This window comes from Struthio camelus, chromosome 5 (assembly GCF_040807025.1).
Source record: "Struthio camelus isolate bStrCam1 chromosome 5, bStrCam1.hap1, whole genome shotgun sequence".
NCBI lineage: Eukaryota > Metazoa > Chordata > Aves > Struthioniformes > Struthionidae > Struthio > Struthio camelus.
The window spans coordinates 64450529-64476222 of NC_090946.1; the positions used below are offsets into that span (position 1 = coordinate 64450529).

Genomic DNA, 25694 nt, shown 5'->3' on the forward strand with positions numbered 1-25694 from the left:
ATAATTCTTTTGCAAACAGCTAAGTGTCAGTGCAAAGCAAGCTGATTCAGAGTAATAAAAGCACTTCTGTAAAGCTTTTAGGTGACACTATATCCCTCACAAGCTTTCTCCACCCCTGCTTCTCCTTTATCATCCAATACCATTATTACCTTGACCAATCTGCACATTATTTTCTTCCCAAATGGATCGATTTCAAAACAGCTCATCTGCACTAATGGTCAGTACAGGCTGGGGTGATTCTACTATTGTTTCAATTATTTCTTTGAGGAAAATTCGATCCTGTTAAGCCAACAAAGCTTTTATCTCTGCTAAAGATGCTTGAGCTACAATCGCCATTGACAGATCAAGATCTTCTGAAGCTCTCCTTGCAGTTGTAGCACCATCAAGTGACAGAGATGTTCCAGTTTAGTTTATTACACATAATATCCATACGCTAGCTCATTAAATAGGTGAGCTGTTAAAATAACTTAGTCCTGTACATTTCTGATGGAAGATGGGCAATCTCAGTAGATGGCTTGGCATTCTTCCTGGGTTTGATCTGCTGTGGCAAAGGAATGGCTTCCCAAAGATACCAGAGAGCAAACTGAGAGTTACATATGGCTTCCAACCCAATTTCCAGGGGCTACTATTTGCACAGCTAATTCTAACTGATTTGAAGGGCTAAGCAACACTGATCAGCATTCAAAAGTGAACCTGTCACGCCTTCCCAGATGTCTGCAGAGATCTGGCCTGGCAGTCCATGAGTAATGCAGACTGTGCAGATGAGAAAGCCCCAGGCAAAAAGAAAGTGGCCACAAAGGAATAAATAGAGCAAAATGGATGATCTTCCAGTTGTTGCTTGTGTAGTTAGTCTGCTGTACCTTTACACCTCCTCACTCTGAGATAACCGTGCCTAGATGCTCTATAAAAAGAGACTGCAGGATGGCTCTGTCCATAGCATTTTGAAAATCTATTCATAAAACACTATGTATGAATGGGCGCAAAGTAATTTGATTACAAATGTCTGTGGTTAAATTTTAAATGCTACAATCATCTCCCAGGATCATTTTACATAAAACCTTGTCGGCTACATTAAGGAACAGTGTTTACCAAGATGTACCTTTCACACAGTCTAACACAACGTCACTGGAAAAACATCAGCTTGGTCAGAGATTCTCACTTTTAGATTCATCCTGCCTGCATTTATATATTTTTCCTAACATAATTCGGACACTCGTGAAGGGCCCATAAAAACAGCTTCTAAGCATGAGATCAAAGCGATTCACTTTCTTTTCATTATTGTCTTTAACACGCCAATCTGGTCCTGGACAAACCATTCTGTCTTCACCAATAAACTCCTGAGCGGTAACTGTAGCTTCCTTACAGTGAGCAGTTAGGACCAATGCAAAATAAATGGGGAGGAACTGAACTCTGCAAAAAGGGTGTCTGAAATCTAGTCAGAGTACAAGTGCACTCCTTTATTTTAATCCCTCCAAGGTTGCAACAGGCACAATTTTGCACATGCAGATTTTTCAGTTTTCATACAACAACCAGATGTGCATATCTTCATGCTGTGTTCACCTGAATTTACTTCAAGATTGCCTTATTGCCCCAAGACAGTACCTGCTAGGAAGCAGGAAACCAGCCCCGTTCAAAGCAAAGGATTCAAATGTCTCTTCAACTTGCAAATGGCTGGAGCTGTATGCAAACTGTGTGGCTCAGCCCATCACCAGGTATCTAGAGACACCTTAGCACGCCCAAGCAAATACAGTAATTAACCCTATCATTTCTACATGCCATTCCCATTCCTGATTTTAAAAAGCTTTTCAGTGAAACTTGCTTTGAGCTCTCTGAATGCAGAAATAGCTCTCTGTCCAGCAACGTCTTGTTAAAATGCTTCAAATGACCCTTAGTCCTCTATGCGGAGGGCTAATACATGCTCGCTTTTAGGAGCAACCCTTAGGCTTAACCCCTCATTGATGAAAAAGTCAATTTGTTGTTCGCTGTTTTAACACGAATGTAGCAGGGAATAGAACATTTTTGAAATGTCCCCCTTGATCGCATTTGTGACTTGGGAACCTGGGAAATTCAAGCCACTCTGAATGATGTTGATTGGCATCAACCACTTTAGAGCAAGCACAGGATGTTGTTTTACCTGTAGAACATCAGAAGTAGCAGGATGTCTATATTGACATATTGGTCCCCCTTTACTAGACATACGGGATCAAAGTCATCCCTGGCGTAAGTCCATAGCCTTCAACAGACGAGACAAATTTGGCCTCATATGCCAATAGCAGCTGGGGACTACAGTTGTTTTCCTCTTATCATCCATATTTGAGGATGTAGGGCCTGATTTTCTGCTTGCAAAACAACACACGATTTTTGCATAGCAAACAGTCAGTATTATCATACATGGCCCTGGTATGACTGCTACGGTCACCTGTGGCACATATCTAAATTTTAAATTAAGCACCTACTATAAATTAGTCTGTAAAGAATCAAGCTGGAGATTATTTTATCAGACACTCAGCAATCTGTTCAACTGGCTTCCTTGCTTGCTGAAGATGGCATCAGACTCCATTTTGAATGTACAATTATGTTTTCTTTATGTAGCATCTCATATCATCTATTGTATTCATATAGAGAGAAGCAGCTCATAAACACTATTTCATATTCCAAACAATTTGCTACAGGCAACTACACCATTACTTTGTTCAAACAAATTTACATAAATCATTATTAGAATGTTTTATCTTAGCAACTTTATTTTGCTCCCAGAGCACAAATTAAATGCATGCTCAAAGGAGAATATTTTAGGAGTTATTCCTGACCTATTTATGAGACAGGATTAGACATTTCTATCTAATTTTTCATTTATAATGTAATTTCTTTAGTTTTCTCTGTACATTTAGAAACCACATGTCTAATTTGAGGGGGTTTTCCTTGAAGTGCGCAATAGAATAGATGACTATGCCACAATCTGTTCATCCATCAGTTGGTGTTTCCTTTGACTCACTCAGCATTATGTTCTAAACGCTCACTGCGAAAGGCCAAGAGCGACAGTAAGTCCCACTTACTGCTTGACATTATTATATTACAAGCAAACTGTTGTTGTTAACCACAATTTGCAAATGAAGTCTTTGGAAGATATATCTATTTCTAGTAAATATTTCTGTGTTTAGATTAATTGAACAGAGCTAGTCCTCGCTAGTTCAGATTTACAGATCTGCACCCACCAGTGCATCTCATAACAAAATGCGTTACTGTTTAATTATCAATGCATACATCCTAATCATGCTTGAGTTGTGTACTGCAGTGAGTGACACTGAGAATAAAACCAGATGTTGAAGTCACCCAGCAGCTATTGCTCCAGTCAAACTCTTGCACCCTCCCAAGCCTGAAATACCATGGACCTGGCCCACGTGTGCGTGAGGTGCCAGCCCAGCTCACTGCGGGATGGCCAGCCCGGCTCATGGTGGGAGAGCCAGCCTGGCTGAAGCTTTGCCAGCGACATGGCTCCTGCAGCTCACTGGGCTCCACAGGCTCCGACCCTCCATGCTGCATCTGCTGGGCACTGCTCACCTGCCCAAGGAGAGCAGAGCTACTCCTCTAGTGCACTCTCAAACTAAGATACAAGCTTTTAAACATAAGGCAGGTCAGATGTTGATTCTTCCTCTCACCTTGTGCGTTCACCACTCATATTTAACTCTGTTATTATCACTGCTCCCACTTGCCCTCTCCTCCATTTCTTTGTGACCAGTTGTAGAATTGCTTTATTCCCTCAACTCCCATCCTAGGAAAAAGTGAACCCAGAGCGAGTGTTTAGAGTCCAAATAACAACCTCAAGAAATAAGGAAACTGAAACAAGAACTTTTGTTAAGCTGTATTGCTACCATAAATCACATATGTCTAGGTAAAAAACATCTCTTGGCCTAGCAAGCACAGCTACTAAATTTTTCCTTATAAACACCAAGTATCTCACCAGAACTATCATTTACTCTAAATGATTCGTAAGACATAAGATTTCACCTTGTAAGATTAAAACTGCTATATATTACATCTTCATGTTTATAAAAAGATAACTTAAACCCACTTGTAAAGCTCATGATTAGCAACACAATGAACTAAAATCTTAGATCCATCTTAAATCTGTATTTTAACCATAGGAAACATATTGACCCTGCAAGATGACACTAGAAAGAGAACACAAAATATGGCAGCCCCAATTAAGAGAGGAGTACTAAGTATATCGCAAGTGGCACGTTCAACCCGTGATGGGACCCACAGCCCCAGCCTCTGAGAAACCCCCTCATCATTTTCTGAATGCATGGCAGGATGAGACACGGATGCGTACTGTCTCCACATACGTGAAACCCAGATACATGCACAGGGAAGGAGTTTACACTCTAGACGCTCAACAGAGAGCTCCTAGCGAGCACTGTGGACACAGCCGTAATCTTGCTAGATATTGTAACACAGAAACTTTGATGACAATGCTTACACTACGCTTATTCCTCCAGAAGCGCAGGAGCACCACATGTATGATTTCACACTTCTCACGTTTCCTGTTCTGGCCATCTCTGGTGTTCCTCAGCTCTCAACTGATCATTTGGAAATGAAAGGGCATGAAAAGAGGCATGAAAGGGGCATGAAAAAGACAGTAGAAGCAGGGACAGAAGCATCAAAGCTGAGATGTCTGGATCACGGTTCAATGCAAACCCAGCCCCCTCCAGTGGTATCTAATCTCAGTCTTGACCACAGAGAAAAGCTGGAGTTGGGCAATCTGGACCTACACCTAGGTCTAGCCGTGAGCAGAGGCTCAGTGCAAAGGAGTTCACGTCCAAGCTCTGACGACTTCACGCTAGCACAGACCATTCTCTGTTATTTGGGATAATAAGGTGGGCTGTGCAGATAATGGAAAACACCTTGCAGAAGAGTCCCTGCATAGGGCTCCCAGCCTTTCCCATATTGGGAATGGGAAAGGCACCACACAATCTGTGCCTGCTGGCTCCACCTGGCTCCAGAGAGGGGCTCCAGGTCATAATGAAACTGCCAGATACTGCTGGTGGAGCCTGGCTGGTTTGGAAAGCATCACAGCTGTGCTTGTGGGACACATCACCGCAGCCAGCGCACACAGCTGGCACCTCCATCCCTGTGGATTTCCAGCCCCAAGCAAGCACCCATGCAGGGACAAGGGTGCAACAGGCGCACTCTGCCTGAAGGAAGGGGGAGACCCCCGCAAGGGGCTGCTGGAGAAGCCTGTGACACTCGTGGCATGATGCCCCCGTGATCGACCTGGCCTGGAGGTGCGCAACACCTCACCTGGCACTCGTGCATCCTCTCTCCATGTGCCCGGCTGTCTGCACAGCCTGGCCCCTCGAAAGCCAGCAGGATTTCATTTAGAGCGGGAGGACGGAATGTGCAAATGAATCTCCTCACTTACACTTAATATAAGTATACCATATATACTTACGGGTCCGGCCAGATCTGCTTCCAGACTAGCACATCATAGAAAATTGTTTCAGATGTAGCAACTTTCCATTCCACAACCACGGTGATACCATGTGAATAGTAACTAACTAAATACCGGGAACCTACTGAAGCTTCAGTAATACAGCCATGGAAGATGGCAATAATTTATCATCTCTGCAGTAGTTTAATCCCAGATGCACCATTTGCTAATTTATTTCCATATGTACCTGGCAGACAGATTAATCAGCCATCTCTCTCTGAAACCTAGACTGCACTTTATCCCTTTAGTAAGCAAGAGAAAACAAATGTACAAAGCAAAATAAGAGTCTCTCACAGAGGAGCTCTGTCAACCTTTATGGCTTGCGCTTTTTTTTTTAAACTTAACAATGGCTTTTCAGAAACTCCAAAATCAGCTTTCACATCAGTGCATCTCTCCATCTATTGAAGTGTCTCTGCTAATACTTGTGAAAATGAAGGCCAAGGCATTGAGGGGACATCCCCTATTCTTTTGGAGTCAGCTGGAGAGAGCAACGTGGTCCAACGAGGGGGCAGAGGGGTCAGCCCCGGCCCAGCTATGGCAGTGACTCCTCAGAGAGCCGACTCCGTTGTTTCACCTCCCTGTGCCAGGGATTCAGATTGGTAAAATCAGGATAAATATGTTTTATAAAACATTCTGAGCTCTACTGATCATCTAAACTAATTACTATTATCAGCAATAACGCACTTCCAATGTGCTTAGTCCTTCTTCTGGAAAACTCAGTGTTTCCCTGCAAAGGGGCAGGACTTGAGGGAGCTGAACAGCTGTTAACACTTCAGTGATGCTACTGGTAATAAATACAGTGTCGATTTTATGCCTGGTGCCCTTTAAGGATCTGTTTGAATACACTCTTTATTTTGATTATAATACAACATTATCTGTATTAAACATAATTAGTGATATTATTCCATTTGCAGTATAAGTATAGTCACTTCACAAGGCAGGACAGAGTTGAACGAAAGTGCAACACGGTCTGAAACTGAATGAGATTAAATAAACGGGAGCTAGCACAACCCACTGAAGGGATGTGGGCTCCAGACAGCTCTTTGCCATAGACTTTTTTTATGAAGCAAGGCAGTTGCATAATCACTCTGTGACTCTGCTCCCTCTGTATAGCCTTAATGCGTACATGCAAAATGTTACATTAAAACATGAAAGAGTAATAAAATGATTGCTGCCTATGAAATGATTTATGAACTTCAGTATCCTCATAACAGTTACAATAATCAAAATATATAAATATTTGGATACACTACTGACAGATGGCTTATACTAGAATAATCATACTGAGTATGTCAGTTTTCAGAATCAGCTTATTCAAGAGTTGGCATATTTCAGGGGCTTTTTGCTACTAAAATAAGCACCTTGTAGTTGATCCTCGCAAAAATTTATTTTCACAAATATAGTGGAGTCTTTTGATAGAAAAGCTACTGGGCTTGTCACCATACATGCACTATAGCCAAATAACAGAGTATTTCAACTAGCTTCCTTTGCTCCACCTACGTTTTGGCTCAAAACACAGTAGCTACACTTCTTACTTAAAATGAGATTCTCAGAATCAAAGAGCGACAGTGTCTTGCTAAAGTGTCATGGTAGCTTGAATTTAACCCAAAAGTTATCTGCGATATAAAGGTTTTCATTTGCAAAATTAGAAAGAACAACCTAACTTCTTTTACCTATGTTCCTCTTCCTGCAAGTCTGAAAAAATTATGGGTTTAAGCAAAGGCTGGTCTATTTTGCTTCCAAATCTGTGGCATGAAAACATGCATTTTAAGCTCTCACATGCTGAAAGAAAAAAATGGTGGCAGAAACTCCATTAAGATGCAGCCTTCTCCAGACAGATGGGGAGTTCCTGGGCTCACTCGAAGGTGCCCAAGGTTTCTAGGGAAGAGGGACATTAGGCAGAAGACACAAATCTCACCCAACAGGTCAGGGGCCAGACTCTGCTTACATCGATGACAACAACCAACCTCTCACCCATGTCACTTGAAATAATGAATTTTAATTAATAAGAATTAAGACAATTACAGAGGACAAACATATGCGCTCATCTCTGGAATCAGCAAAGTGGCAGCCTATGCCCCTGCCAAGGAAAGCCCACAGAGAAGTTACTGCGTACAAAGCCCCAGCAGAGGGATGGCGGTGAGATGGGGACCTGGGGCTTTCATCTCTCCCTGCGGGAAGACAGCAGAGGACGGGACCAGGCGCACGCCCGGGAGCAGGGACGCTGCGCCGCCGCGTCCCCGGGAGCTAATGGCACCGCACGAGCCCGTCCCCATGGCTGCCAGTCCCTGGGACTTCTCCCAGCAGTAGTGTGGCGGCTCTCCCGGGATGTCTCTAAGGGGCCCAATCTTCCTCATTAGCAAGTCCATAATAGATCAGGTGCAACCCTCTCCGATGATAATTCCTCTCCCCGAGTAACAGTACCACAGACTTCAGAAAGACTGTTTGGGACACACCACTTAACAATCCATTTTAGTGGATAGTAGCTGGCGATAAACAGACAAATTTAAAAGATGAATAGGCATTCATTTATTACGTTACACTCTTCTCCATTTTCCTAGACAACCAAATTGGTAAATTAGAGGCATAATTTTCTACCAATTAATACCAGATGTGACACATTTTGACATTAAAAGAGTAAATATAAAAGAACTGTCAAATACTTCATATCCTTAATAGAGTATTGTCTAACTGGAAAAGCTAAAATTTGCACACCTAAGACCTATTCTACAATTCGGATACAAAGGACAGCACCGTTTCCAATAACTATGTATTTGTATGCTATATATTAACTTTTCTTCAGTCACTAACATCTTTCCCAAATACACTCTGTCTATAAAACCCAAACCCTGAAGGAATAATTATATCTATACTCAAGTACAGGACGCATTGTCATAACACAAAGATAGGTGCCAATAAAAAGTAATAGAAAACGTCAACGACAAACCAAGGTCATTGCACGTTTTCAGTGCAATACAGGAAAACGGTATTTACAAAAAGTTTTAGAAAAGAAAATGGAACACAAAGTTGTGCTTTGACGGTGCTTATAATCCGTGGACCTGAAACTTCTCTTTTGCGACTGCCTCTACATTCAGACATTAAAGCATTTGTTGTTACATGGTCTGAAGTATGCTGGGATTCATCAGTCGATAAGTTTTTGGGTTAGGGCAGCTCTTGGCAGTCTCTGCACACAACCCTCCGGGTGACCAAGCGCGCCTCGAAGCTGCTGCTGGAAGGGTGCTTCCTCCCTCTCCGTTCATTCAGATTCCATCACGTTCGGTCGCCTTGACCAAACCAACGAAACCCGCGCAACCATCTTCCCCCGCCTTCCCGCTGCAGGGACCGGTGCCGCGAGGCGCCGCACGTCCCCGCTGCGCGGGTGGCCAGGCCCAGACCACAGCCACGCTGAGGTCCCCTCCTCCGCGGGCTTGCGGCGTGCCGCCGGCGCCCTGTCGGCAACCCGCCGGCGCCTCTGGCTGCAATGGCGTGTGCCGCTGTGGAGAGCGGGCCAGGCCGCGCCGCCGGCGCTGCCACAGCAACGCGCGCGCCCGGCCGCCCCAACGCCTTCGGCCGGAGGCCGGCTGGAGGCCCGCCAGAGCGCAGCCCTCGTCTGCCGGCCTCTTGTCACTCACTTTTTCTTCCCCCCCCCCCCCCCCAAACGTTATCAAACGATGCGCTTAAACGCATACGGCAACACCTGAAAACAGCCCTTGGTAAAACAAGACAAGCCGGCTGCTTCGGCAAAGGCCGCCGGTTACCCCACAAAAGCGCACGCCGCCACCCCGGCTGCCCTCTGCTCCTCAGGGAGGGCGGCGGGGCAGACACGTGTGGGAAGGAGGTGCGGGGCACGTCTCCCGCAAACGGCCCTGCTGGCGCGGGGCTCATCGGCTGCTCCGGAGCGCGCCGGGCCCCGTGACAGCTTTTCCAGGTGGGATCCCAAGTGCCAGCTCCTGCCCTCCCACACACCCGGCTGCCGTGAATCAGAGGACAGTGCTGTCCGCAGCGGCAGGAGGCCGAAGACTGGCCTTCTGGCAGAGAGATGCACCGAGACCCTTCAGCTCTTCCCAGGAGGAGCTAAGGCCACAGCCACAACGGTCCTGCCCAGCCACAGCTGCTCTGCGGCTCTTAGGTGTCCTCCCTTTGAGGCACCAAAACCTTTTCTGCAGGCAGGTGAACAGGGATGTGCACTGCGCCCCAGCTCCAAGAGCTGCGCTGCAGGGCACCTCGCAGCCCCGTCTCTCTGAGGACCGCACTATCAGTCCCCACGCTACCATCAACTTTCTGCCTGCTTTGGGGGAAGTTGCTGAACCTGCCGACATCTTGCTTAGCTGTCCATAAAACAGCACCGACAGTGACTGCCCCAGCGTTACCCTTCACCCTAGTAGAAGGAATACGCATTTTGCGAAATGCACTGAGATCCTTTGACGGAGCTTGCTACAGATTTCCAAGCTGTTTCTGCTTGCAAAGGGATCCACACTTAGGCAGAGACATTTGAGAAGCTGGGGAATCCCTATTACCATTTCGCCTTGCCACAGACAGAAATCTCTGCAGACTACAAGGAGATCATGCGTGAAAACTGAACTTTGGTCCAAACTTCAAGCTCATAAGGAAAAACTACACAAACTAACTCAGTCTAGCAAATGATGCAAAAGGCTGGAGGACTGTAGAAACTGGGGATCCAGTGATGGGACGTGCCAGTGCAGGGAGGCACACCCGCTCTCTGCCATCTTTCAGACTCCCCCAAGTAAGCACAGCTGTGCAGGAGCCGGTGGTGCTGCCAGCGGTGTGCCAGCTCAGCTGTGCAATCCAGAGGAGACAGGGAGCTCTGGGAGCAGTTAAGTCTCATCTTTGAACTCTGCATCAGTCACAGTTTTGGGGAGGAGGGAACATACTGTACAGTAGCACTCCTTAATTACAGTCATATCCCTTTTTCCAAATAGCTAGCCCCAAAAGGCATGGATTTTTTATATAAGCTGAAGGCGACTTTGCGAAAAAGGAAGTATCCCCTTTACATGCTGCACTCCCCTGCCCAGGCCTCTGGGTAAATCTTCCTGTGAACCTTCCCAATTTGTGCTGTAGAGCTGAACTGGAACCAGAGTCCCTTACTGGTATCACATAGCCCTCCCTCCTTCTGTTGTTTGCCACCAACTCCATTATCACTTCCCAAATTCACCAGGTAGTGATCGCTGCACACTTCAGGATCCACCACAAAAGGGAGAATAAAAGGGAGCTCAACAAGGAGGATGCCTGGAATAAGAGAGACTTTTTCCATCAGGGATTGCTTTCTGCATCCAGGATAACACACCAGCAGACAGACCTCCTCTGCTGCTGGCGAAGTCATTTAAGTAAAATGTGTCTGGATGGAAGTCACTCTCCCTCTTATCTATTATGCTCGCAAGAAAGTGCTTCTCAATCACAATCATATGCCATGTTTTGCCAAGACAGACAAATATCTGACACATTTTCTAGTCGCCGGACTTACCAGACCAAATCTGTTACTCACGGGAAGCTCTTGCTGCTTTCAGCAGAAGTTTTGCCTGATTAGAAGTCGTGGGCTTTGCCTGCTTTTTGACCCAAATTAACTGGCTCCATCAGGCCTCCAAAATCTGTGGGGACCGTCAGCCACAACGAGACGCATCTCCAGCAACACTACTAGCAATCAGCTGATGGCTCCCCACAGGGTCCTGGGTCCAAAGCAAACAGCGCAAAGCTACAGTCAACTGGCAAGTGGAAAGAGCTGCCAGGGATCATCCCTGCTGGTCCTCTAACCGTCGTGGTGGAACGCAACACAGTCTGGGGCTGCAGAGCAACTTCTGAGCCTGCCCCAGTCTCTGCTGGGAAACTTTCCTTTGGAAAGATGTGGGGATAGGGCACAAAGCAGAATCAGAGCCCAGGCAGGAAGATCTCTCTTTTAGTCTTTCCCTATAGAATGGGAGTGGGGGGCAGAGGGGAATGGACTTTAAATGGCTTTAAATGTCCCAGATGAAAGTAAATCAGCTACAACTGAGAAAATCCAAACTACTTAACTGTCCTAGATAGAACTAATTTTGCCCAGTGCAGCTGCAACCTTCACGAACACCAGGTCAGCAGCAGCCTTACTATTGCCAAATGAAGGCGGAAGATAGTCATCTCTTACTAGGACACCACAATGTCAGAGAGAAAAGAGCCCTTCTATAAGACATGATCTCTGGATCAGGAGGAATGTTACTGGAAATCAGGAATGTCACTGCAAATATAATCCCTATATTTAGGGATTAAATAATGCTCTAGCATCCGACCTATGAACAAGCCTTTCATTAAAGAGGCTGACAAATACTGTATTAGGCAATTTGACCAATGGATAGGGAATGAGGTTGGCAGCTTTATCAGTCAGCTGAGAGGCACAGGTGAATGTCCACACCAGCTCTTTCCAATGAGAAGTCCTCACACACCTGTTTATCCATGTACCCATTATGGCACAGCCAGGTAAAGAGTTTTTAAAAAGGCTCTTAAGTTTTCCATCGTGCTGATACAAACGGTCTCCTAACCATCTTGTCTCTGGATGTTTGTAGGATGCCCACCAATGTGGTATCTGACTGCTTTCTGTCTTTAATACTTTCATGTTCAAAACCTCACTGACTTTAAGCAATCTCATGCACTCCTCCCAGAAAAGGGAGCACAGTACAGGCAAACTGTGGAAAAAGTCACATCCATTAACTTTAGCTGTTGGACATCAGGCAATCAGGTAGTCATCAAGGTCCCATCTGCTGAAGAGAGAGTAGGTCAAAAGAGCAAAGGAGCCAAGTGATTTGCCCCAGAATACGTTGATCCATTAGTGTTCCTAATTAGTGACTTGTTATCAACAGACATTACTGGAGATACCTCTGTACCTTCAAATAAACACCGTGTGGCAGGGACTATAAGGTTTGTATTTCTAATCTCAACAGCTAAAAATATATATCTTACTTTCATAGTCTTAAATCAGGAATAAGCTCATCACAAAGCAATATATAAAAACTACTTTGAAATCACAATCAGGCTGATGAACTATAAGAAGTTGTTAAAAAGTACTCAGAGCATATATCGTGAAAATGAGTTTTATATCCTTGTCTGCCCTATACAAGTACTTTTAGAGTGCACAAAAACTACCTATATCACAGACTAACGGTTTTCAACCAATGAAACTACTGTTACCTTCTGTGAACTACTTTCAAGGTATCTGCAAAAGGTAATGAGGGAAAGTAAACCTGCTGTCACAGTAGGTTTACATGAACTGTACAAGCAATCTACATTGCCACCAAAAATTTTGAAGCAGTCCACAGTGGTAAAAGGTATAAGACCACTGCTGGTAATGTCGTTGTAAACTGTTATGGGCTAGAGATTGCCATCTACCTTTGCAGCAGATAAATTAAATTGGATTTTGAACGAATAATCTGGCCAAAGGGAAAAACAGCTCAGAATTTCATCTTAATTTGATTTGTTCAGTTCCTGTCATTTTAATAGAAATAAATAGCTGATCTGGTTACAACCACCATGTATATGTACCTTATACACAGTACATAATAGCACTCACCAATTGCAATGCCAGTAGCCTGGAACCCTTTTTTGGTATTGCATGATCTGTTTTATCATAAATCACTGTTACCACATGATTTGTTACCATACAATCTTTTTTCATCAGAGTCTTGGCCTCCTTTATTAATCAAACAGCAACATTAAACCGTAAGCAACAGAAGGACCAATAATTACTATTTGTGTAAAGGAGCCGATCAAGGAGGACAGAAAACGTACTGGAAGTAATAGAACCGATCAGTGCTTAGACTTTCCTCAAATTAACCAGAGAACCACAGTAACCAAAAACCAAGTTCAGCGGAAGGCTTTGTAATCAGAGAATCAATTCAACGTTCAGACAGATGAAAACAGTCACGCTTGTCCACAAGTGTCTTACCTCATACTACTGTAGCCACTCTAGGAATTGCCACTGATTTCAGAAAGTACATGTTCACGTTCCTGCTTTCTGAAGTCTAGTTCCAGGCTGTCCTCTTGGGAGAGCAGGGTACCTTCAAAACATGGATTTCATTTCAGAGAAAATTCCTCTGCTTTGCAGAGAAATGCATATGAACTGATGGATGGAAGTGCTAACGTAAAGCTGATTACAACTGAAACTAGCAATAATTTATTACAATTAAAATGAACAATAATTTACCAATGGAATAAACTACCAAGTGAGGGAATTATGTGATCTCTGTCATGTCAGGATACGAAACCAAGCACGTTTTAAAAAAAGACCAGCTACTGGTGCGTTATTTGTCTGCATTGCATGGGATGTCACGCTACCTCGCATACTGAGGTCTTCTCCACCTAGAACCTGGGACTCCAGGAGTATGTATGTGACAGAATGACTGCTGTGCTCATTTTACAATATATATGAGATGTGAAACATTCTGGGCTTTTTCCAAATCAGCAAACAGTTTTTTTTTTCCTGTAGCAATCTCAAGTCTTGACTTCCCCTATTTTTGTCAGAGGAGTTCTTGGTGACTCACATGTGGATTGGGAGCTTTCTCAGCCCACAGCTGAAGGCAAGGGTGTTAAATATTTAATAAAGAGGCAGCTTTTCTCCCAAATGTTTTGGATAAATAGCTGTTAACAGAAACCAAAATACAAAAGGGTTTTAGCTACTGGAATAAAAATATCTTTTTCCCTTTCAAACAACCCAGCTCCTCTGCCTGGGTTCTCTCTCTGGCGCTCATCAGCTGCGTCCCCCAGCTATTGCTGCCAGCCCAACCAATCTGTGGCTGCGTTCTGCAGGGAACCAAGTCTGAGCAAGGTCCTGCAGCCATACCAATTTCATAATTAGATTTGATTTCAGCCAGTTTAACTAGCAGAGTAGTATAAAAGCTGGCCTGGTCTTAGGAGCCTGGTGTACTCAGCTGAGCCCAGTTGGTAGTAACAGTTGTTAAGCAGCAGAGATGATAGTGGCGGTAGGAAGCTTTTTATGTTTTTGTAAAATATCCTTTAACTGTTGCCAGGTAGCAGGGTAGGGAAGACGTATGTGTACCTTTATTTGATTCCCATGTTCACCTGGTTGTTTTTTTTTAACAACAGAAGAGCAGTGAACATTCAAGAATGCCTCCTTTTTATTGTCCAATAAAATATTTTTATTAAGCAAGCAACTGGACATTCCTAGGCCCGTGGTTTTCAATACCTTATTATCTGTGTAATCTCTGACCTGAAACAGTGTAACTATTGTTACTACGTTCTTTGTTTTCCCATGTAATTTTTATGCAGTTAAAATACTTCACTAAGTTGGAATATAAAAAAAAGTGAAACAAAGGATCAAATCCTTAAATAGTGAATTATGAACTCTGATATCTGCCTACAGATACAGCAGGATGAAACCCCTATCTGCTCAGAATACTAACCATGAAGCAGGACATTTATTTAAGTGTTCTTTTATCTCTGTTGGATTACAGAGATAACAGGTTTGCACCCTGCTATCTATGGGACTGACTTCCACCCCATCAGTGTATTTGCTAGGAATGTGAAAACTAATGAAATTCACCTTGCCCAGCTATGGGCAAAGATTTTCTCAGTCGGGAGCTTTTGGCTTTGCGATGGGCTGTCATCAGGGATTATCTGTCTATCAAGGTTAGCTTTGGCGTTTATCATCTGATGGGTGGCAAGTAAGATTTATCTGTTTTGGTGAACCTTCTTCTAAGCTCCTGGGATTGCTGGGACACTGCATCACCATGTCCTGTTTGTTCCAAAGCTTTTAGGAGAGGTAAATTCTACTTCCTCTCAGTTAAGTGAAATGGGCTTCCATAAGAAATTATTTAAGTAATAGTCTTAAGAATAATAAAATCTTAAGAATAATAAAGAAAGTTAATTAAAACACCATGGCAGCAATTAGTCATAGGTGTTATGAGGTTGAGGCAAGCAACGCAGTAACATGCTGAGACCAGACACACAGTGTGAACTCTGCTGCCCATGGGAGGAAGGTGAATGGGAGAGGAAGACCACGTCGCAGTATTTGGTACCATACAGGACAGGATCTACAGCTGGAACACAGATTCTAAGATTCCAACTTTGAACAAACTTGAACAAAAAAAAAAAAAAAAAAAGGAAAGCTGAAATTTGAAGAAACCAACTTGAAAGCTTGTTACTGATTCAAAGTGAACAAAGGAGTAACGACTAACTCAGAAACATCAAGTAGAGGTCAATGTCTGTCTGTCTTTATATCTCACATGCATACACAGTCCTTTCTACCCACTTCAATGGCCACTTCAAAAGAAGCAAGCTCTTTGAGATATTTCACTAGACTAAAATCACAAATTCTGATTTTGCTTATGCCTCTTTTTTCTGCCTGCAGTCTACCTGTTCCATTTTATTAATGGATGTAACTGCAAGCAGAACGCGACTAACCTTTCCTGTCCCTGGTGAACGACAGGAACAAAGCGCTGGGACTGAACAAGGTCAGCAGAGGTGGTCAGCGGCACCTAAAAACAGAGCTGGGCTGTTGCCTATCAATAAACAGCAGGCAGTAGTTAAGCATTTGCAGATATGATCACGGGAACAGTTAAGATACCCTATACATGAGAAAATTACTCATTTTTGAGGACCTGTAAGTATGAATGGTTCACCTGCCTATAACCCATCAGAAGACCTAAATAGCAACAATTCTTTTTTCCAAAATATCATTAGTTTTTGCCTTCTTGACTCATTGAGAAGGAAACTCTGCTTGTACTATCTTCAAATATTAATAGTGAACTGCCAAGACATATTTCTTATTGTGATGCACTTGTATTTCTCTGAGTAATTCCCACTGGCATTAATAAGAGTCACTTATACAAATCTCCTTGCATCAGGTTAAGAACCTCATTCCATAATCATGATCCTAGCTTTAAAAAGGGTGATATGCAATTTCTCTTATTTCCATTACAGTACACTTGATATTTTGAAGTTATCTGTCCACCACCCACTGCTATGCTATTAACACCAAGTTAGAATATCACTAACTCTATCTCACATGAAGCCAAAATGTCCTCATTTTCCTCAGGAAAGTACTATCCTTGACTGGACACAGTGAGTTGGCTGAGCCATTGGTGGTTCTATTTTGGGATCACAAATTCCTGTTAGAAGGAAGAGCATAAAATGCTTATTTTCATTTGCTATAATGTCCCAGTATACCTATTTCCATTACTATCATCTCATGCCCCTTTTACACTGCCAGAAAAGCTTGGAGAGATTTTAGGGAAAAGGAAAAACAGGCCTTGCATCTCACTGTGATTTTAACCTCACAGAGTTCATTTTATAGTGATTCAAACAGTGGCGATAGAGTCCAGCACATGCAGGTTAATTCCCGGATTTCGGGGGCCTTCAGGGAGCTCCTGACTCCTTCACCTCCCAGAGGGCTCCCAGGATTCCTCCTTGGGAAGCCTCCATCACCCCAGGGTTTCCCTGGGGCTGCTCGGATGCTGTACCTCTGGTCTATGGAACAACAGTGTCTTTCTAATTCCGCAACAACTTTATTCACATACAGCAACAATGCCAGCTCATCTGAGTCCAACTAAACCCCCAAAGAACGATTCCTATCAAACTGAACCATATTTACTTTCAGTTCATTATCACACTTGCTACTTGTAGTTTTGGAACCTTTACATTCTGAGTGCAGCAGCAGGCTACAGGCTATACACCTCTCAATACTGTATTAAGAGAGATGCCTAGGAGTTTTCTCCTTTTTTTCTCTCTCTATCCCTAGAGGGGAACTAAGGCCGTGGAGAAGTTTTTAAGCTTAAGTTGGCCACGATCTACTCGTCATATCAACAATATGAAACTCTAGGTAACATATGAACGAGAGGAAACTCCATCTTTAACTTGGTGGACCAGTTCCAGATTAAAGATTTCCTTTGGGCAAGGACAAGGCAAGGTTCTTTAGTATTTTTGTTTAATATCCTTTTAACGTGAGCCTGGGCTGGTGCACAAATGAGCGCAACTGCTCAAATGAGCCACACTTCTTTTTTAGGGTCTTGTTCTGGCAAAACTCCCACTGAATTCAGCAGGGGTCTGGCAGGATGGGAACTTAGCAAACAGTGCAGGACCCCGACCTGCAAAAAAGGTAATGCGATCAGAGGGCAGCATTTAATAAAATACATCCAGAGTTCTACAATGTGCTAATATTTGTAATCTTCATGAATGGCAAAACAATGTAATTAAAATGCTCAGCTCTGAGACAACACAAAGCTGGTACTGAGATGCCAGATTGTGCCGTCATCAATTCTTAAAGCTCATGGTACCTTAAGTGCATTTAAAGGATCATAACTATTACAGCCCAATTACCATTGGGACTCTAGAGCAGGTGCACGCATCTAAACAGAAGCCTCAGAGAAAGCAATTCAAATTGAAATTGCTACAGGATTTTCAAAGTGTGAAAGGGACTTGTTGAGAGTAATTAAAGGCTCTGGAATGCAAAATAAAAAGGACATATTCCATCCACACAAACTGGAAAGAAAGCACAATCTCCAGGTATGCAAAGTGATGGTATGAGGTCAGATCCCTGGCAGCCTGAACAGATATGCACAGGGTGCCAGAGCAGATGAACTGGTGGGATAAGCCGGGGAATCTGTCTGCATGAACCCTGGTTGATATTGTAAAGTTATTACGAAGTCATTACTGTGAAAATTGCTGGCTAATGAACACGCCTGTCTCTACATAAATGCGGAATCCACCACAGGCTGGCCCTGCTGAGTCAAGCCCTCGTGAGGCAGAGGACTGCAGTGGCTTGTAGGAACATCACAATCACATATTTAGCGTGAAGCACTTTGGTATAACCAGCTGAGAGCGCTTGGAGGTTTTGAAAATGGGATTACTAGTAGTAGAACGAAATGCACGGTGATGCTAAGTCAGAGATACAACCGGAGCTCATCAGATGGGGTTGTCTTAAACACGTTATTTAGGATACCATGAAGTTGAGGTAGCACAGACTAACTATAACAGCCTCCACCCACCTTCTCAGGCATTGTGCTGCACACTGTGAGCCAGGGCTACCTTGCTATCAGCACCTGAATGAGGTGGCTTAACGCAGCCCCACAAGCTGTGGCCACTCTTCCGGCAGCAATGCAGATGAAGCCAGAGGCATGAAGATGTTGAGGACAGCTTTTTCAAAAAGATTCATAGATGGAAAACAAAAGAGGGCAAGCAGAATGCATGGGCAGCAGAAGGGAAGCGGTTTCACTGATCACAGTCAAAGCCACACACCCAGGAAAGAGCATCCCACATTTTAGTGTAGCAGTGATATGATACAGAAGGATGTAGGCAGGATTCTGACAACCAGAAGCCCAACCCAAAAAATGCTCCAGATTGCAGAGTAAAGTGGATGAAGAGAAATGCAAAGACATTATTTTTGTTATGATCCTTCTAATTTTTCTTCTGTTAAAGAAGTACTGCTGCATGAGTCTCTCAGGAAGAGAGACCTCTGAAGGAAAAAAAAAGTGCAAATCAGAGGATTCATAGCTCCAAGGAAAGTGCATGTTTAAGCTCTAGAGAGAAAGAAGGAGGAGGGGAAGGGCTGCAAACAGCCAGCATGGGACCAGGAGCCCATGGGAGTTTGATCTATCAGTAGGTCCCGGGTCACAGGCAGAGACCAGACTATATTAAAACACCCAAGGCCCAACTCCGCTGGGGTCCCAGCGACTGGTGCTCCCAGCAACGCGACAAGATCCTGACTGGTTTTGTGGCAGCTTTTCTCAAAATCTGTACCTCTCCCCTGGCTTGCAGTGCGACACACCGTTCCTCCTCCACCAGACCCACGGGCTGCAAACACCATGTCTCAGAGGGTGCCACAGGGTGTCGATACCTTGCTGGGGACAGGAGAGACAGTCCTCACACCATGGGACGTGACCACTGGGAACATCTGGACCAAGCGCATTCAAACATGCAACAGCAGACACAGCCTCTGCTTGGAGCTATCCCACAGCGACCAGGGCCTCAGTCCTGTCTCCTACCCACACACTGTCATGAGTAAATAAGCTCTGGGGGCTGTGGCTTGGAAAAGGAGGCAAGGAAAACGCAGGACAAACCAGCATCTCCCACATATTCCTCCTTTTCCAAGAGCCTGGGACACTCCCTCAACTCGGGCATTGTCACAGGCAGGGGGAACATCTAGATACTCTAGTTTAACCCCCAAAGTTAAGAAGAAACTTTTAAAATATTCAAATAAATAAATTCCATGGTGACTCTGCAGATGTTAATAAAGCATTAATCTCAACAGACAGGGGTGTAAAGAAAGAAGGGCTGACATACAGAAGACTGGAGCTAGAAACTGCGCACGAATTTCTGCCTCTGACATTTCCACCCTCCCAAATACCTCCTCCCCTCATGGACAACAGAACTAAAAAGGGTTTCCTATTGCTCGTGCACCTTCCGTTTTGTAGCAGTAACACGAGGCTAGAAGACGTGCTGCCGTTGAACAGCATGAGCCTGCAGTTTGCCATGGGGCTGATAAACAATGTCTTTCAGACTAGGTGCTTTAGTGGTAGCTTGCTTGCTATTGTCAAAATCCACACAAAAGCCTCTACCCTTTTTTTGGTGTTATAGTAACCTCTCGCAATGCCACGGGACACAGCAGAGAGCCCGGATGGAAAGCTTTAAGCAGGAGGGGGTAGTAAATGCAATATAATCCATTTCTTCTATGGCTTATTTTAGTTTCTACGCCACCTAACTGGGACAACACACAGAAGTGAGTGAAAGTTATGGGCACATGCCTAGATCTTTGACTGCACTAAATTTATAATCTTATTGCAGTAATATATCTGTCACAACAGTGATTTGCCTGCAGCTATTCCACCTTGTGCCATGATCCCATCAGAGCAGAAACCCCCAAGGAGGACAAGAGCAGCAAAGCCGCTCAGGGGGAGTGTGTGTAACACGCGGGCGGCAGCAATCCCCCCGGCTCTCGCCCAGGACGGAGCACCCTTTCCTCGGAGGCAGCGCTCGATCCGTGCCCACAAGCGCGGTGCAGGGGGCCGCTTTGCAGGAGGCTGCCTGGCCTGACTGACGCTCTCAGCCCCAGTGAGCTGCATGACGCACAGCGCCCGCCGCCTGCAGAGAGGAGCCGGCCGGCTGCGGCCGTCACTGGGGGCTCGGGGTGCGGCAGCCGGAGGATGGATTGTGCTAGTACCCTCCCTGCCCTTCCCAGTACTCCCATGGTGGCAGCTCTCCACATCTCCAGGGAGGACCAGCCAGTGCTCCTGTCGGCCCAGGCGCCACAGGGGGTCAAAAATCCAGTTTTGCTGACACTGCCGCAATAACCTGAATCACCCCCGGCATATGGCAGTACCTTCAGGGACAGAGGAAGCCGCTGCTCTGTCCTTGCCAAACTCCTACTGTTGGCTCTTTACAAGTTGCGTACCTTGAATTTCTCTGCCATTTCCAGCTGAACACTCTCCTCGCCGGTGCTACTTGCTGTGAAAGCATGACGCAGCCTGCCCCAGCGGGGACGGAGGACATCCTGCCCACAGTCCCCACTAGGATAACAGCAGAAAGACAGTCTTAGCTATCTCAATCTACTACATTTTTCTATCAGGTTTTTAAAATGAAACATTTCTAAATGTATCTGTAAAACACTGCAGCCTCTCTCCCAGGACCACCGCACTGTTTTGGGAAGCAGGGGAGAAGCTGGAAGGACCCTGCCCTCCGTGCTGCAGCCACAGGTCCCTAGAACGCCTTGCAGAGGGCGTTCTAGGAAGGCTCTGAAGGCTCACGAAGGATAAAATGATGAATACACAACGGTATCCCTTTAAAGCGGAGAATATGTTTTCCAAGAGATGCCAGTTATACTTTTTAAGTGAAAGCAGAAAACCAGAAAAAGGGGGGAAATGACCAGTTTAACACCCTCTGGCTCTGAAAAGCCCCTCGCCCTGAAGGGCTGCTGCAGCAGGGGCAATACAGCGGAGAGGGTCAGCTTCCAGTATAAAATACACAGCTCCTCTTCTCAGAAAGGAATCTGAAAAGCCAAAATTCAAAACAGGCATATAGGCAGCAGGGCAGTACATCAGAGCTAAGGCTGGCTCTGACCAGGAGATTAGGCCAGCTTTACCAACACAACCCTCAACTTCATTTTAGAGGATGTTTATGTACTCAAGTCACTCTTTCCTCCCAACTCACAGTCCTATGTTTAAATACAAACATCTACAATGACACACGTCCTTAAATGTTCAAAACCTCAACCAAAGTGCAAGCAGTTTGCAGCATCATCAGACAACAAAGCACAACCACAGGTCACATCATGGCAAAACAAAAGGAAGCCAGCAAGTAAACAGTACACTTCTAGACGTCTGTTCAGCTGGGTGCTTATTCTTATCCCTATATGAATTGATTTAAGTCTCAAACTCCACCCATCTAACAATCCATCCCCAGGATCCAAAATCATTTCAAAGCCACAATTTCAGACACAAAGATATTATAGTTTACGTATGTTCTAGGCAAAATGAACAATACTGTGTTGATGTAATCATTGGCAAGCAAAACTGTTACTTTGAATTGGGAGAAGAAATTATTTTCATGCCCAAACTGAAGCCAAGAAAAATTTTGCCAATATACTCAGGATAGAAAAAGCATAGTCTTGTTTCCCAAATATCTTCAGAAGATATTAAGCAAGTTTTTTTTTTTTTTTCATTATAAGATCTCCCTTAAGGTATAAACATAAAAATAAAATAAAAATATATCACAACAATATAAAAAAATCTACTTGACAGTGTATTTTTGAAAGGAAGCCAGTTGGCAAATAAATGATGTATTGAGCAGGTTACAAACAAATACATGTTCTACTGAAAATATTTGCAACTTTTTCCACTGAGCATTTAAAAGATACGCACAACAATAATTACAATGTTCGTTGAATGCTTAATATAGAAAACTCACTTTCAAAAAATATCCACTTTCCAAAGATTGTATATAATTTTACGCATCAGTAAGCTATGTCAGTGGAATAACTGCATACTTTTTCATATATATACACATATATAAAAATATATATATAAAATACATATATACATAAGAAAACATTTTCTTACAGTTAAGAAATTGAGCTTTATCATATTAGAAAGAAAACAAATTGCAGATTAAATGCAGGAGTGATGAATATGCCTGAAATAGGGATGGCAAAAAACAGTCTCTACTACTACTGTCCCAAGTTTTCCTTTTGCATCAAAATCTGCATATACTCTAAGGTATGGGTTTGGTTTAAATATTTACTAATTATTTTCATGATTAGCATTTTGCTCTCACTATCATAATCTGAAAATCAAGGCTTAGGGCTGCCTGACAAAGGTAATGAGAAGTTAGTGGGAAACAAAATCGTCCAAGATCCTTTCCTCAGGTTGGTGGCTGCGATTACATCTGAATGGACAAGTCTTCATGCTGCATTAGGTGAAGACAGATCATGAGGTCTCAGTAATTAGGGAGCAGCTAATAAATACTGATCACTAGACAAATCTTTTTTATGTACGTTCTTTAGTTTCAGTTACAGCCCAGAGGAAAGTGCCTTTTCCAACCCCAAATCTTCTAAACCATCAGAACGAGTTCCAGGAAGACAACTTCCACTGTTTTTTTCCCAGATACGTTTTTCCTCATCTACCCTTCATAGCAATCCTCAGCTTCCCAAAGGGAGTCAAATCGTATTCCTCAAGGTCTTCATGAACTATTCCTAGATGTCAATTGACCACCCTTTCCAAGTCATCACAGATGTATTTCTTGGTCCACCTCATCCCACTCTGGCTTTTGTTACCAAGAGACAGGTGGCATTTTACTGCATGTAGAGAGCTGTGGAAAGTCACTCCTTGGATATACTCATACAAGAATGCTCCCACTTGATGAAGATATATTATTAACACTTCCACTTCATGTAGTCCAGAACAAATTTCTGTACTTCTGCAAAAATCAAACTATTCCCTAAAACCAGTATGCCCAGCATAAACCCCTCAGTTGCAGAACATGTGCACTTGTCAAGGTCTGTCCTGCCCCCTCACTGCTCTGCAGATTTACTTGAGGAAGAGAGGATATAGGAGCTTTAGCTTCCAGTTGGCCTCAGCATCAGGGAATCATCATTAATGCAGATACAATCATCTCTCTTCTAGATCACGGCACAGCTACCCTGCCCCACTTTCCATTGACTTCCTCAGTCTGATCAGGATGGTGGAGATTTTAGACTTAACGATGACTAGTAAAAGCTGAACGGCTACCACAGGATAGTCAGGTGAAATGCAAAACACAACCCTCACCTTGATCTCATTCCAGCCTCTGCAACATCCTTCCATCAATAGAAATAGCCTAGAAACACCTAAATTATAAAGTGATGTGACAGACTTTTCCGGAGCAAAGAAAATGAATTAAGGAGTCCTTCATTCTCTTCCTTCTAGTGGTTCTCCACAGAAGTTCAAGAGAACTTGCAAATGATTCAGACATTCACCAGCAAGATCAGCTCTCCCAATTATTCCCGCACCTATTTACTACATTTCAGAAAACCTTGAGAGGCTGAGTTTGCCACAGACTGGGAGCTGAAACCACTTCACCACGTGAGAAAAATTTTTCAAGAAACTCCTGCCACAGATTGCTGGCTTGGACACCAAACGTAGAGGAGTTGTGGGTTCCACCAGCAAGGGTAAGATACAAATAGATCTGTGTATTTCCCTCAGTGGAACACGGCACAATTAACAGCATTAATGGAAAGACTACTCATTTAATTCAGTTTTTTGTTCCACAAATAAAGTCCTCCGTTTGTTTTTTATTTGGTTTTATAAATTAACCTCTTTCTCTTCTCATTAAGTAAACAATGAATGAAGGATTACTCTGTGGGAAAGATGCAAGTGCAAAGGGCAGTGGTTTTATATTGTCGTAGCAATTTCCTTTCATGCTTCCAAATAATTCTGCTCTAGAAGGCAGAAAATCATTGATGTCTAATCATTTATTTAGTAAGATACGCTGTTTCCTTTTAGCTTAAGGGAACGTGCAGTTGGAAAGCTACACTGAAAGTCAGTCCCTTTATGAACAGCCCCTGGTCCTTCAAATGGTGATGGAGAAACTGTGAGGGTGCATCAAACATCAGGCAGTGCTGCAGTGCAGGGAAGGAAGGACCGTGGCTTCATACACTTTGGTGTGAGGACCTGAAGTTCCTGATGGCATCATCATCAGTATTTGTGCCTTCACTGTACAGCCTGTGCAAGGTCCTGCTTGAGACCCCAGAGGCCTGGCTGAGCAACTGGCCGGCTCTGAGGTGGGCCTCGCCAGGGGGCACCTCACTGCTGTTTCGCTTCTTGTTCTCTTGGCTCACCTTGTTCTCGTCTGACTGAAACCTCCTTTGCTTTTACCCGCTATAAAACATCCACGTGCTCAGAGCCTGCCAAGAAATCAAGCTTTATGGTGATGAAGCCAGATTTTACTTTTTTTTTTGCCCTCTTAGCATTTAGATCTTAACAGCAGGTTGAGAGAAATGGCTGTTCCCCTTTGCTCAGTGCCTGTGAGACAACTTCCAAGCGCTATGTCCAGTCTTGCGTTTCCCAGCGCAAGACATGGACATGCTGGAGCAGGTTCGGTGGAAGGCTACCAAGATGGTTGGGGGGTGGAGGATGGGACATATACAGGGAGGCTGAGGGAGCTTGACTTGTTCAGCCTTCAGAAGAGAAGTCTCTGGGGAGAGCTTATCACTGTGTACAACTACCTAATGGGAAGGTGTAGGAAAGATGGAGCCAGCTTCCTCTTGGAAGTGCACAGCACAAGGCAAGAGGTAATGGACACAAGTCACAACACAGGAAATTCCATCTAGACCACGAAAAAAAACTACAGTAAGAGCAGTCAAATATTCGAGCAGACTGAAGAGGCTGTGGAATCTCCATCCTGGAGCATTTTGCTCCTGTTGGCCCTGCTTGGAGTAGGGGTGGGACCCGACAACCTCCAGAGGTCCCATCCAGCCTATATTATAACTCTGTAATTCTGTAATGCCATGAAATGTTCAGGTTTTGAAAATAAAGGGTCCTGGCACTAGACACACAAGCGATGTATCTCAGTCAAAGGCAAAAGCAGTAGAGGAAAGAGCTGAGAAGTCACTGGCCTTTTCAAAATCTCTTGACATAAACCTGTAGAGGTTTCCAGCCTCCAGTTGGCCTCAGTTGGCCTTATTCTTGTGCATTTATCTCTGGGCATGGCATTGGTACGGTCCACTCCACTATATGGT

The 25694-nt window shown here is 44.1% G+C and overlaps 1 protein-coding gene across 16 annotated transcripts in view; it reads right to left on the minus strand.

Moving 5' to 3' along the window:
• Positions 1 to 25694, minus strand: part of FOXN3 (forkhead box N3) — a 223241-nt gene that overhangs the window by 165280 nt on the left and 32267 nt on the right. For 8 of the 16 annotated variants that reach the window (XM_068946783.1, XM_068946778.1, XM_068946771.1 and 5 more), the window contains one exon: positions 13419 to 13530. The exons of 7 other annotated variants lie outside the window; for them this stretch is intronic. The gene's annotated coding sequence lies outside the window, so the exon portion shown is untranslated. Of the gene's footprint in view, positions 1 to 13418; positions 13531 to 15892; positions 15986 to 25694 lie in introns of those variants that run through there. One more of the 16 variants, XM_068946767.1, reaches the window with a different exon arrangement.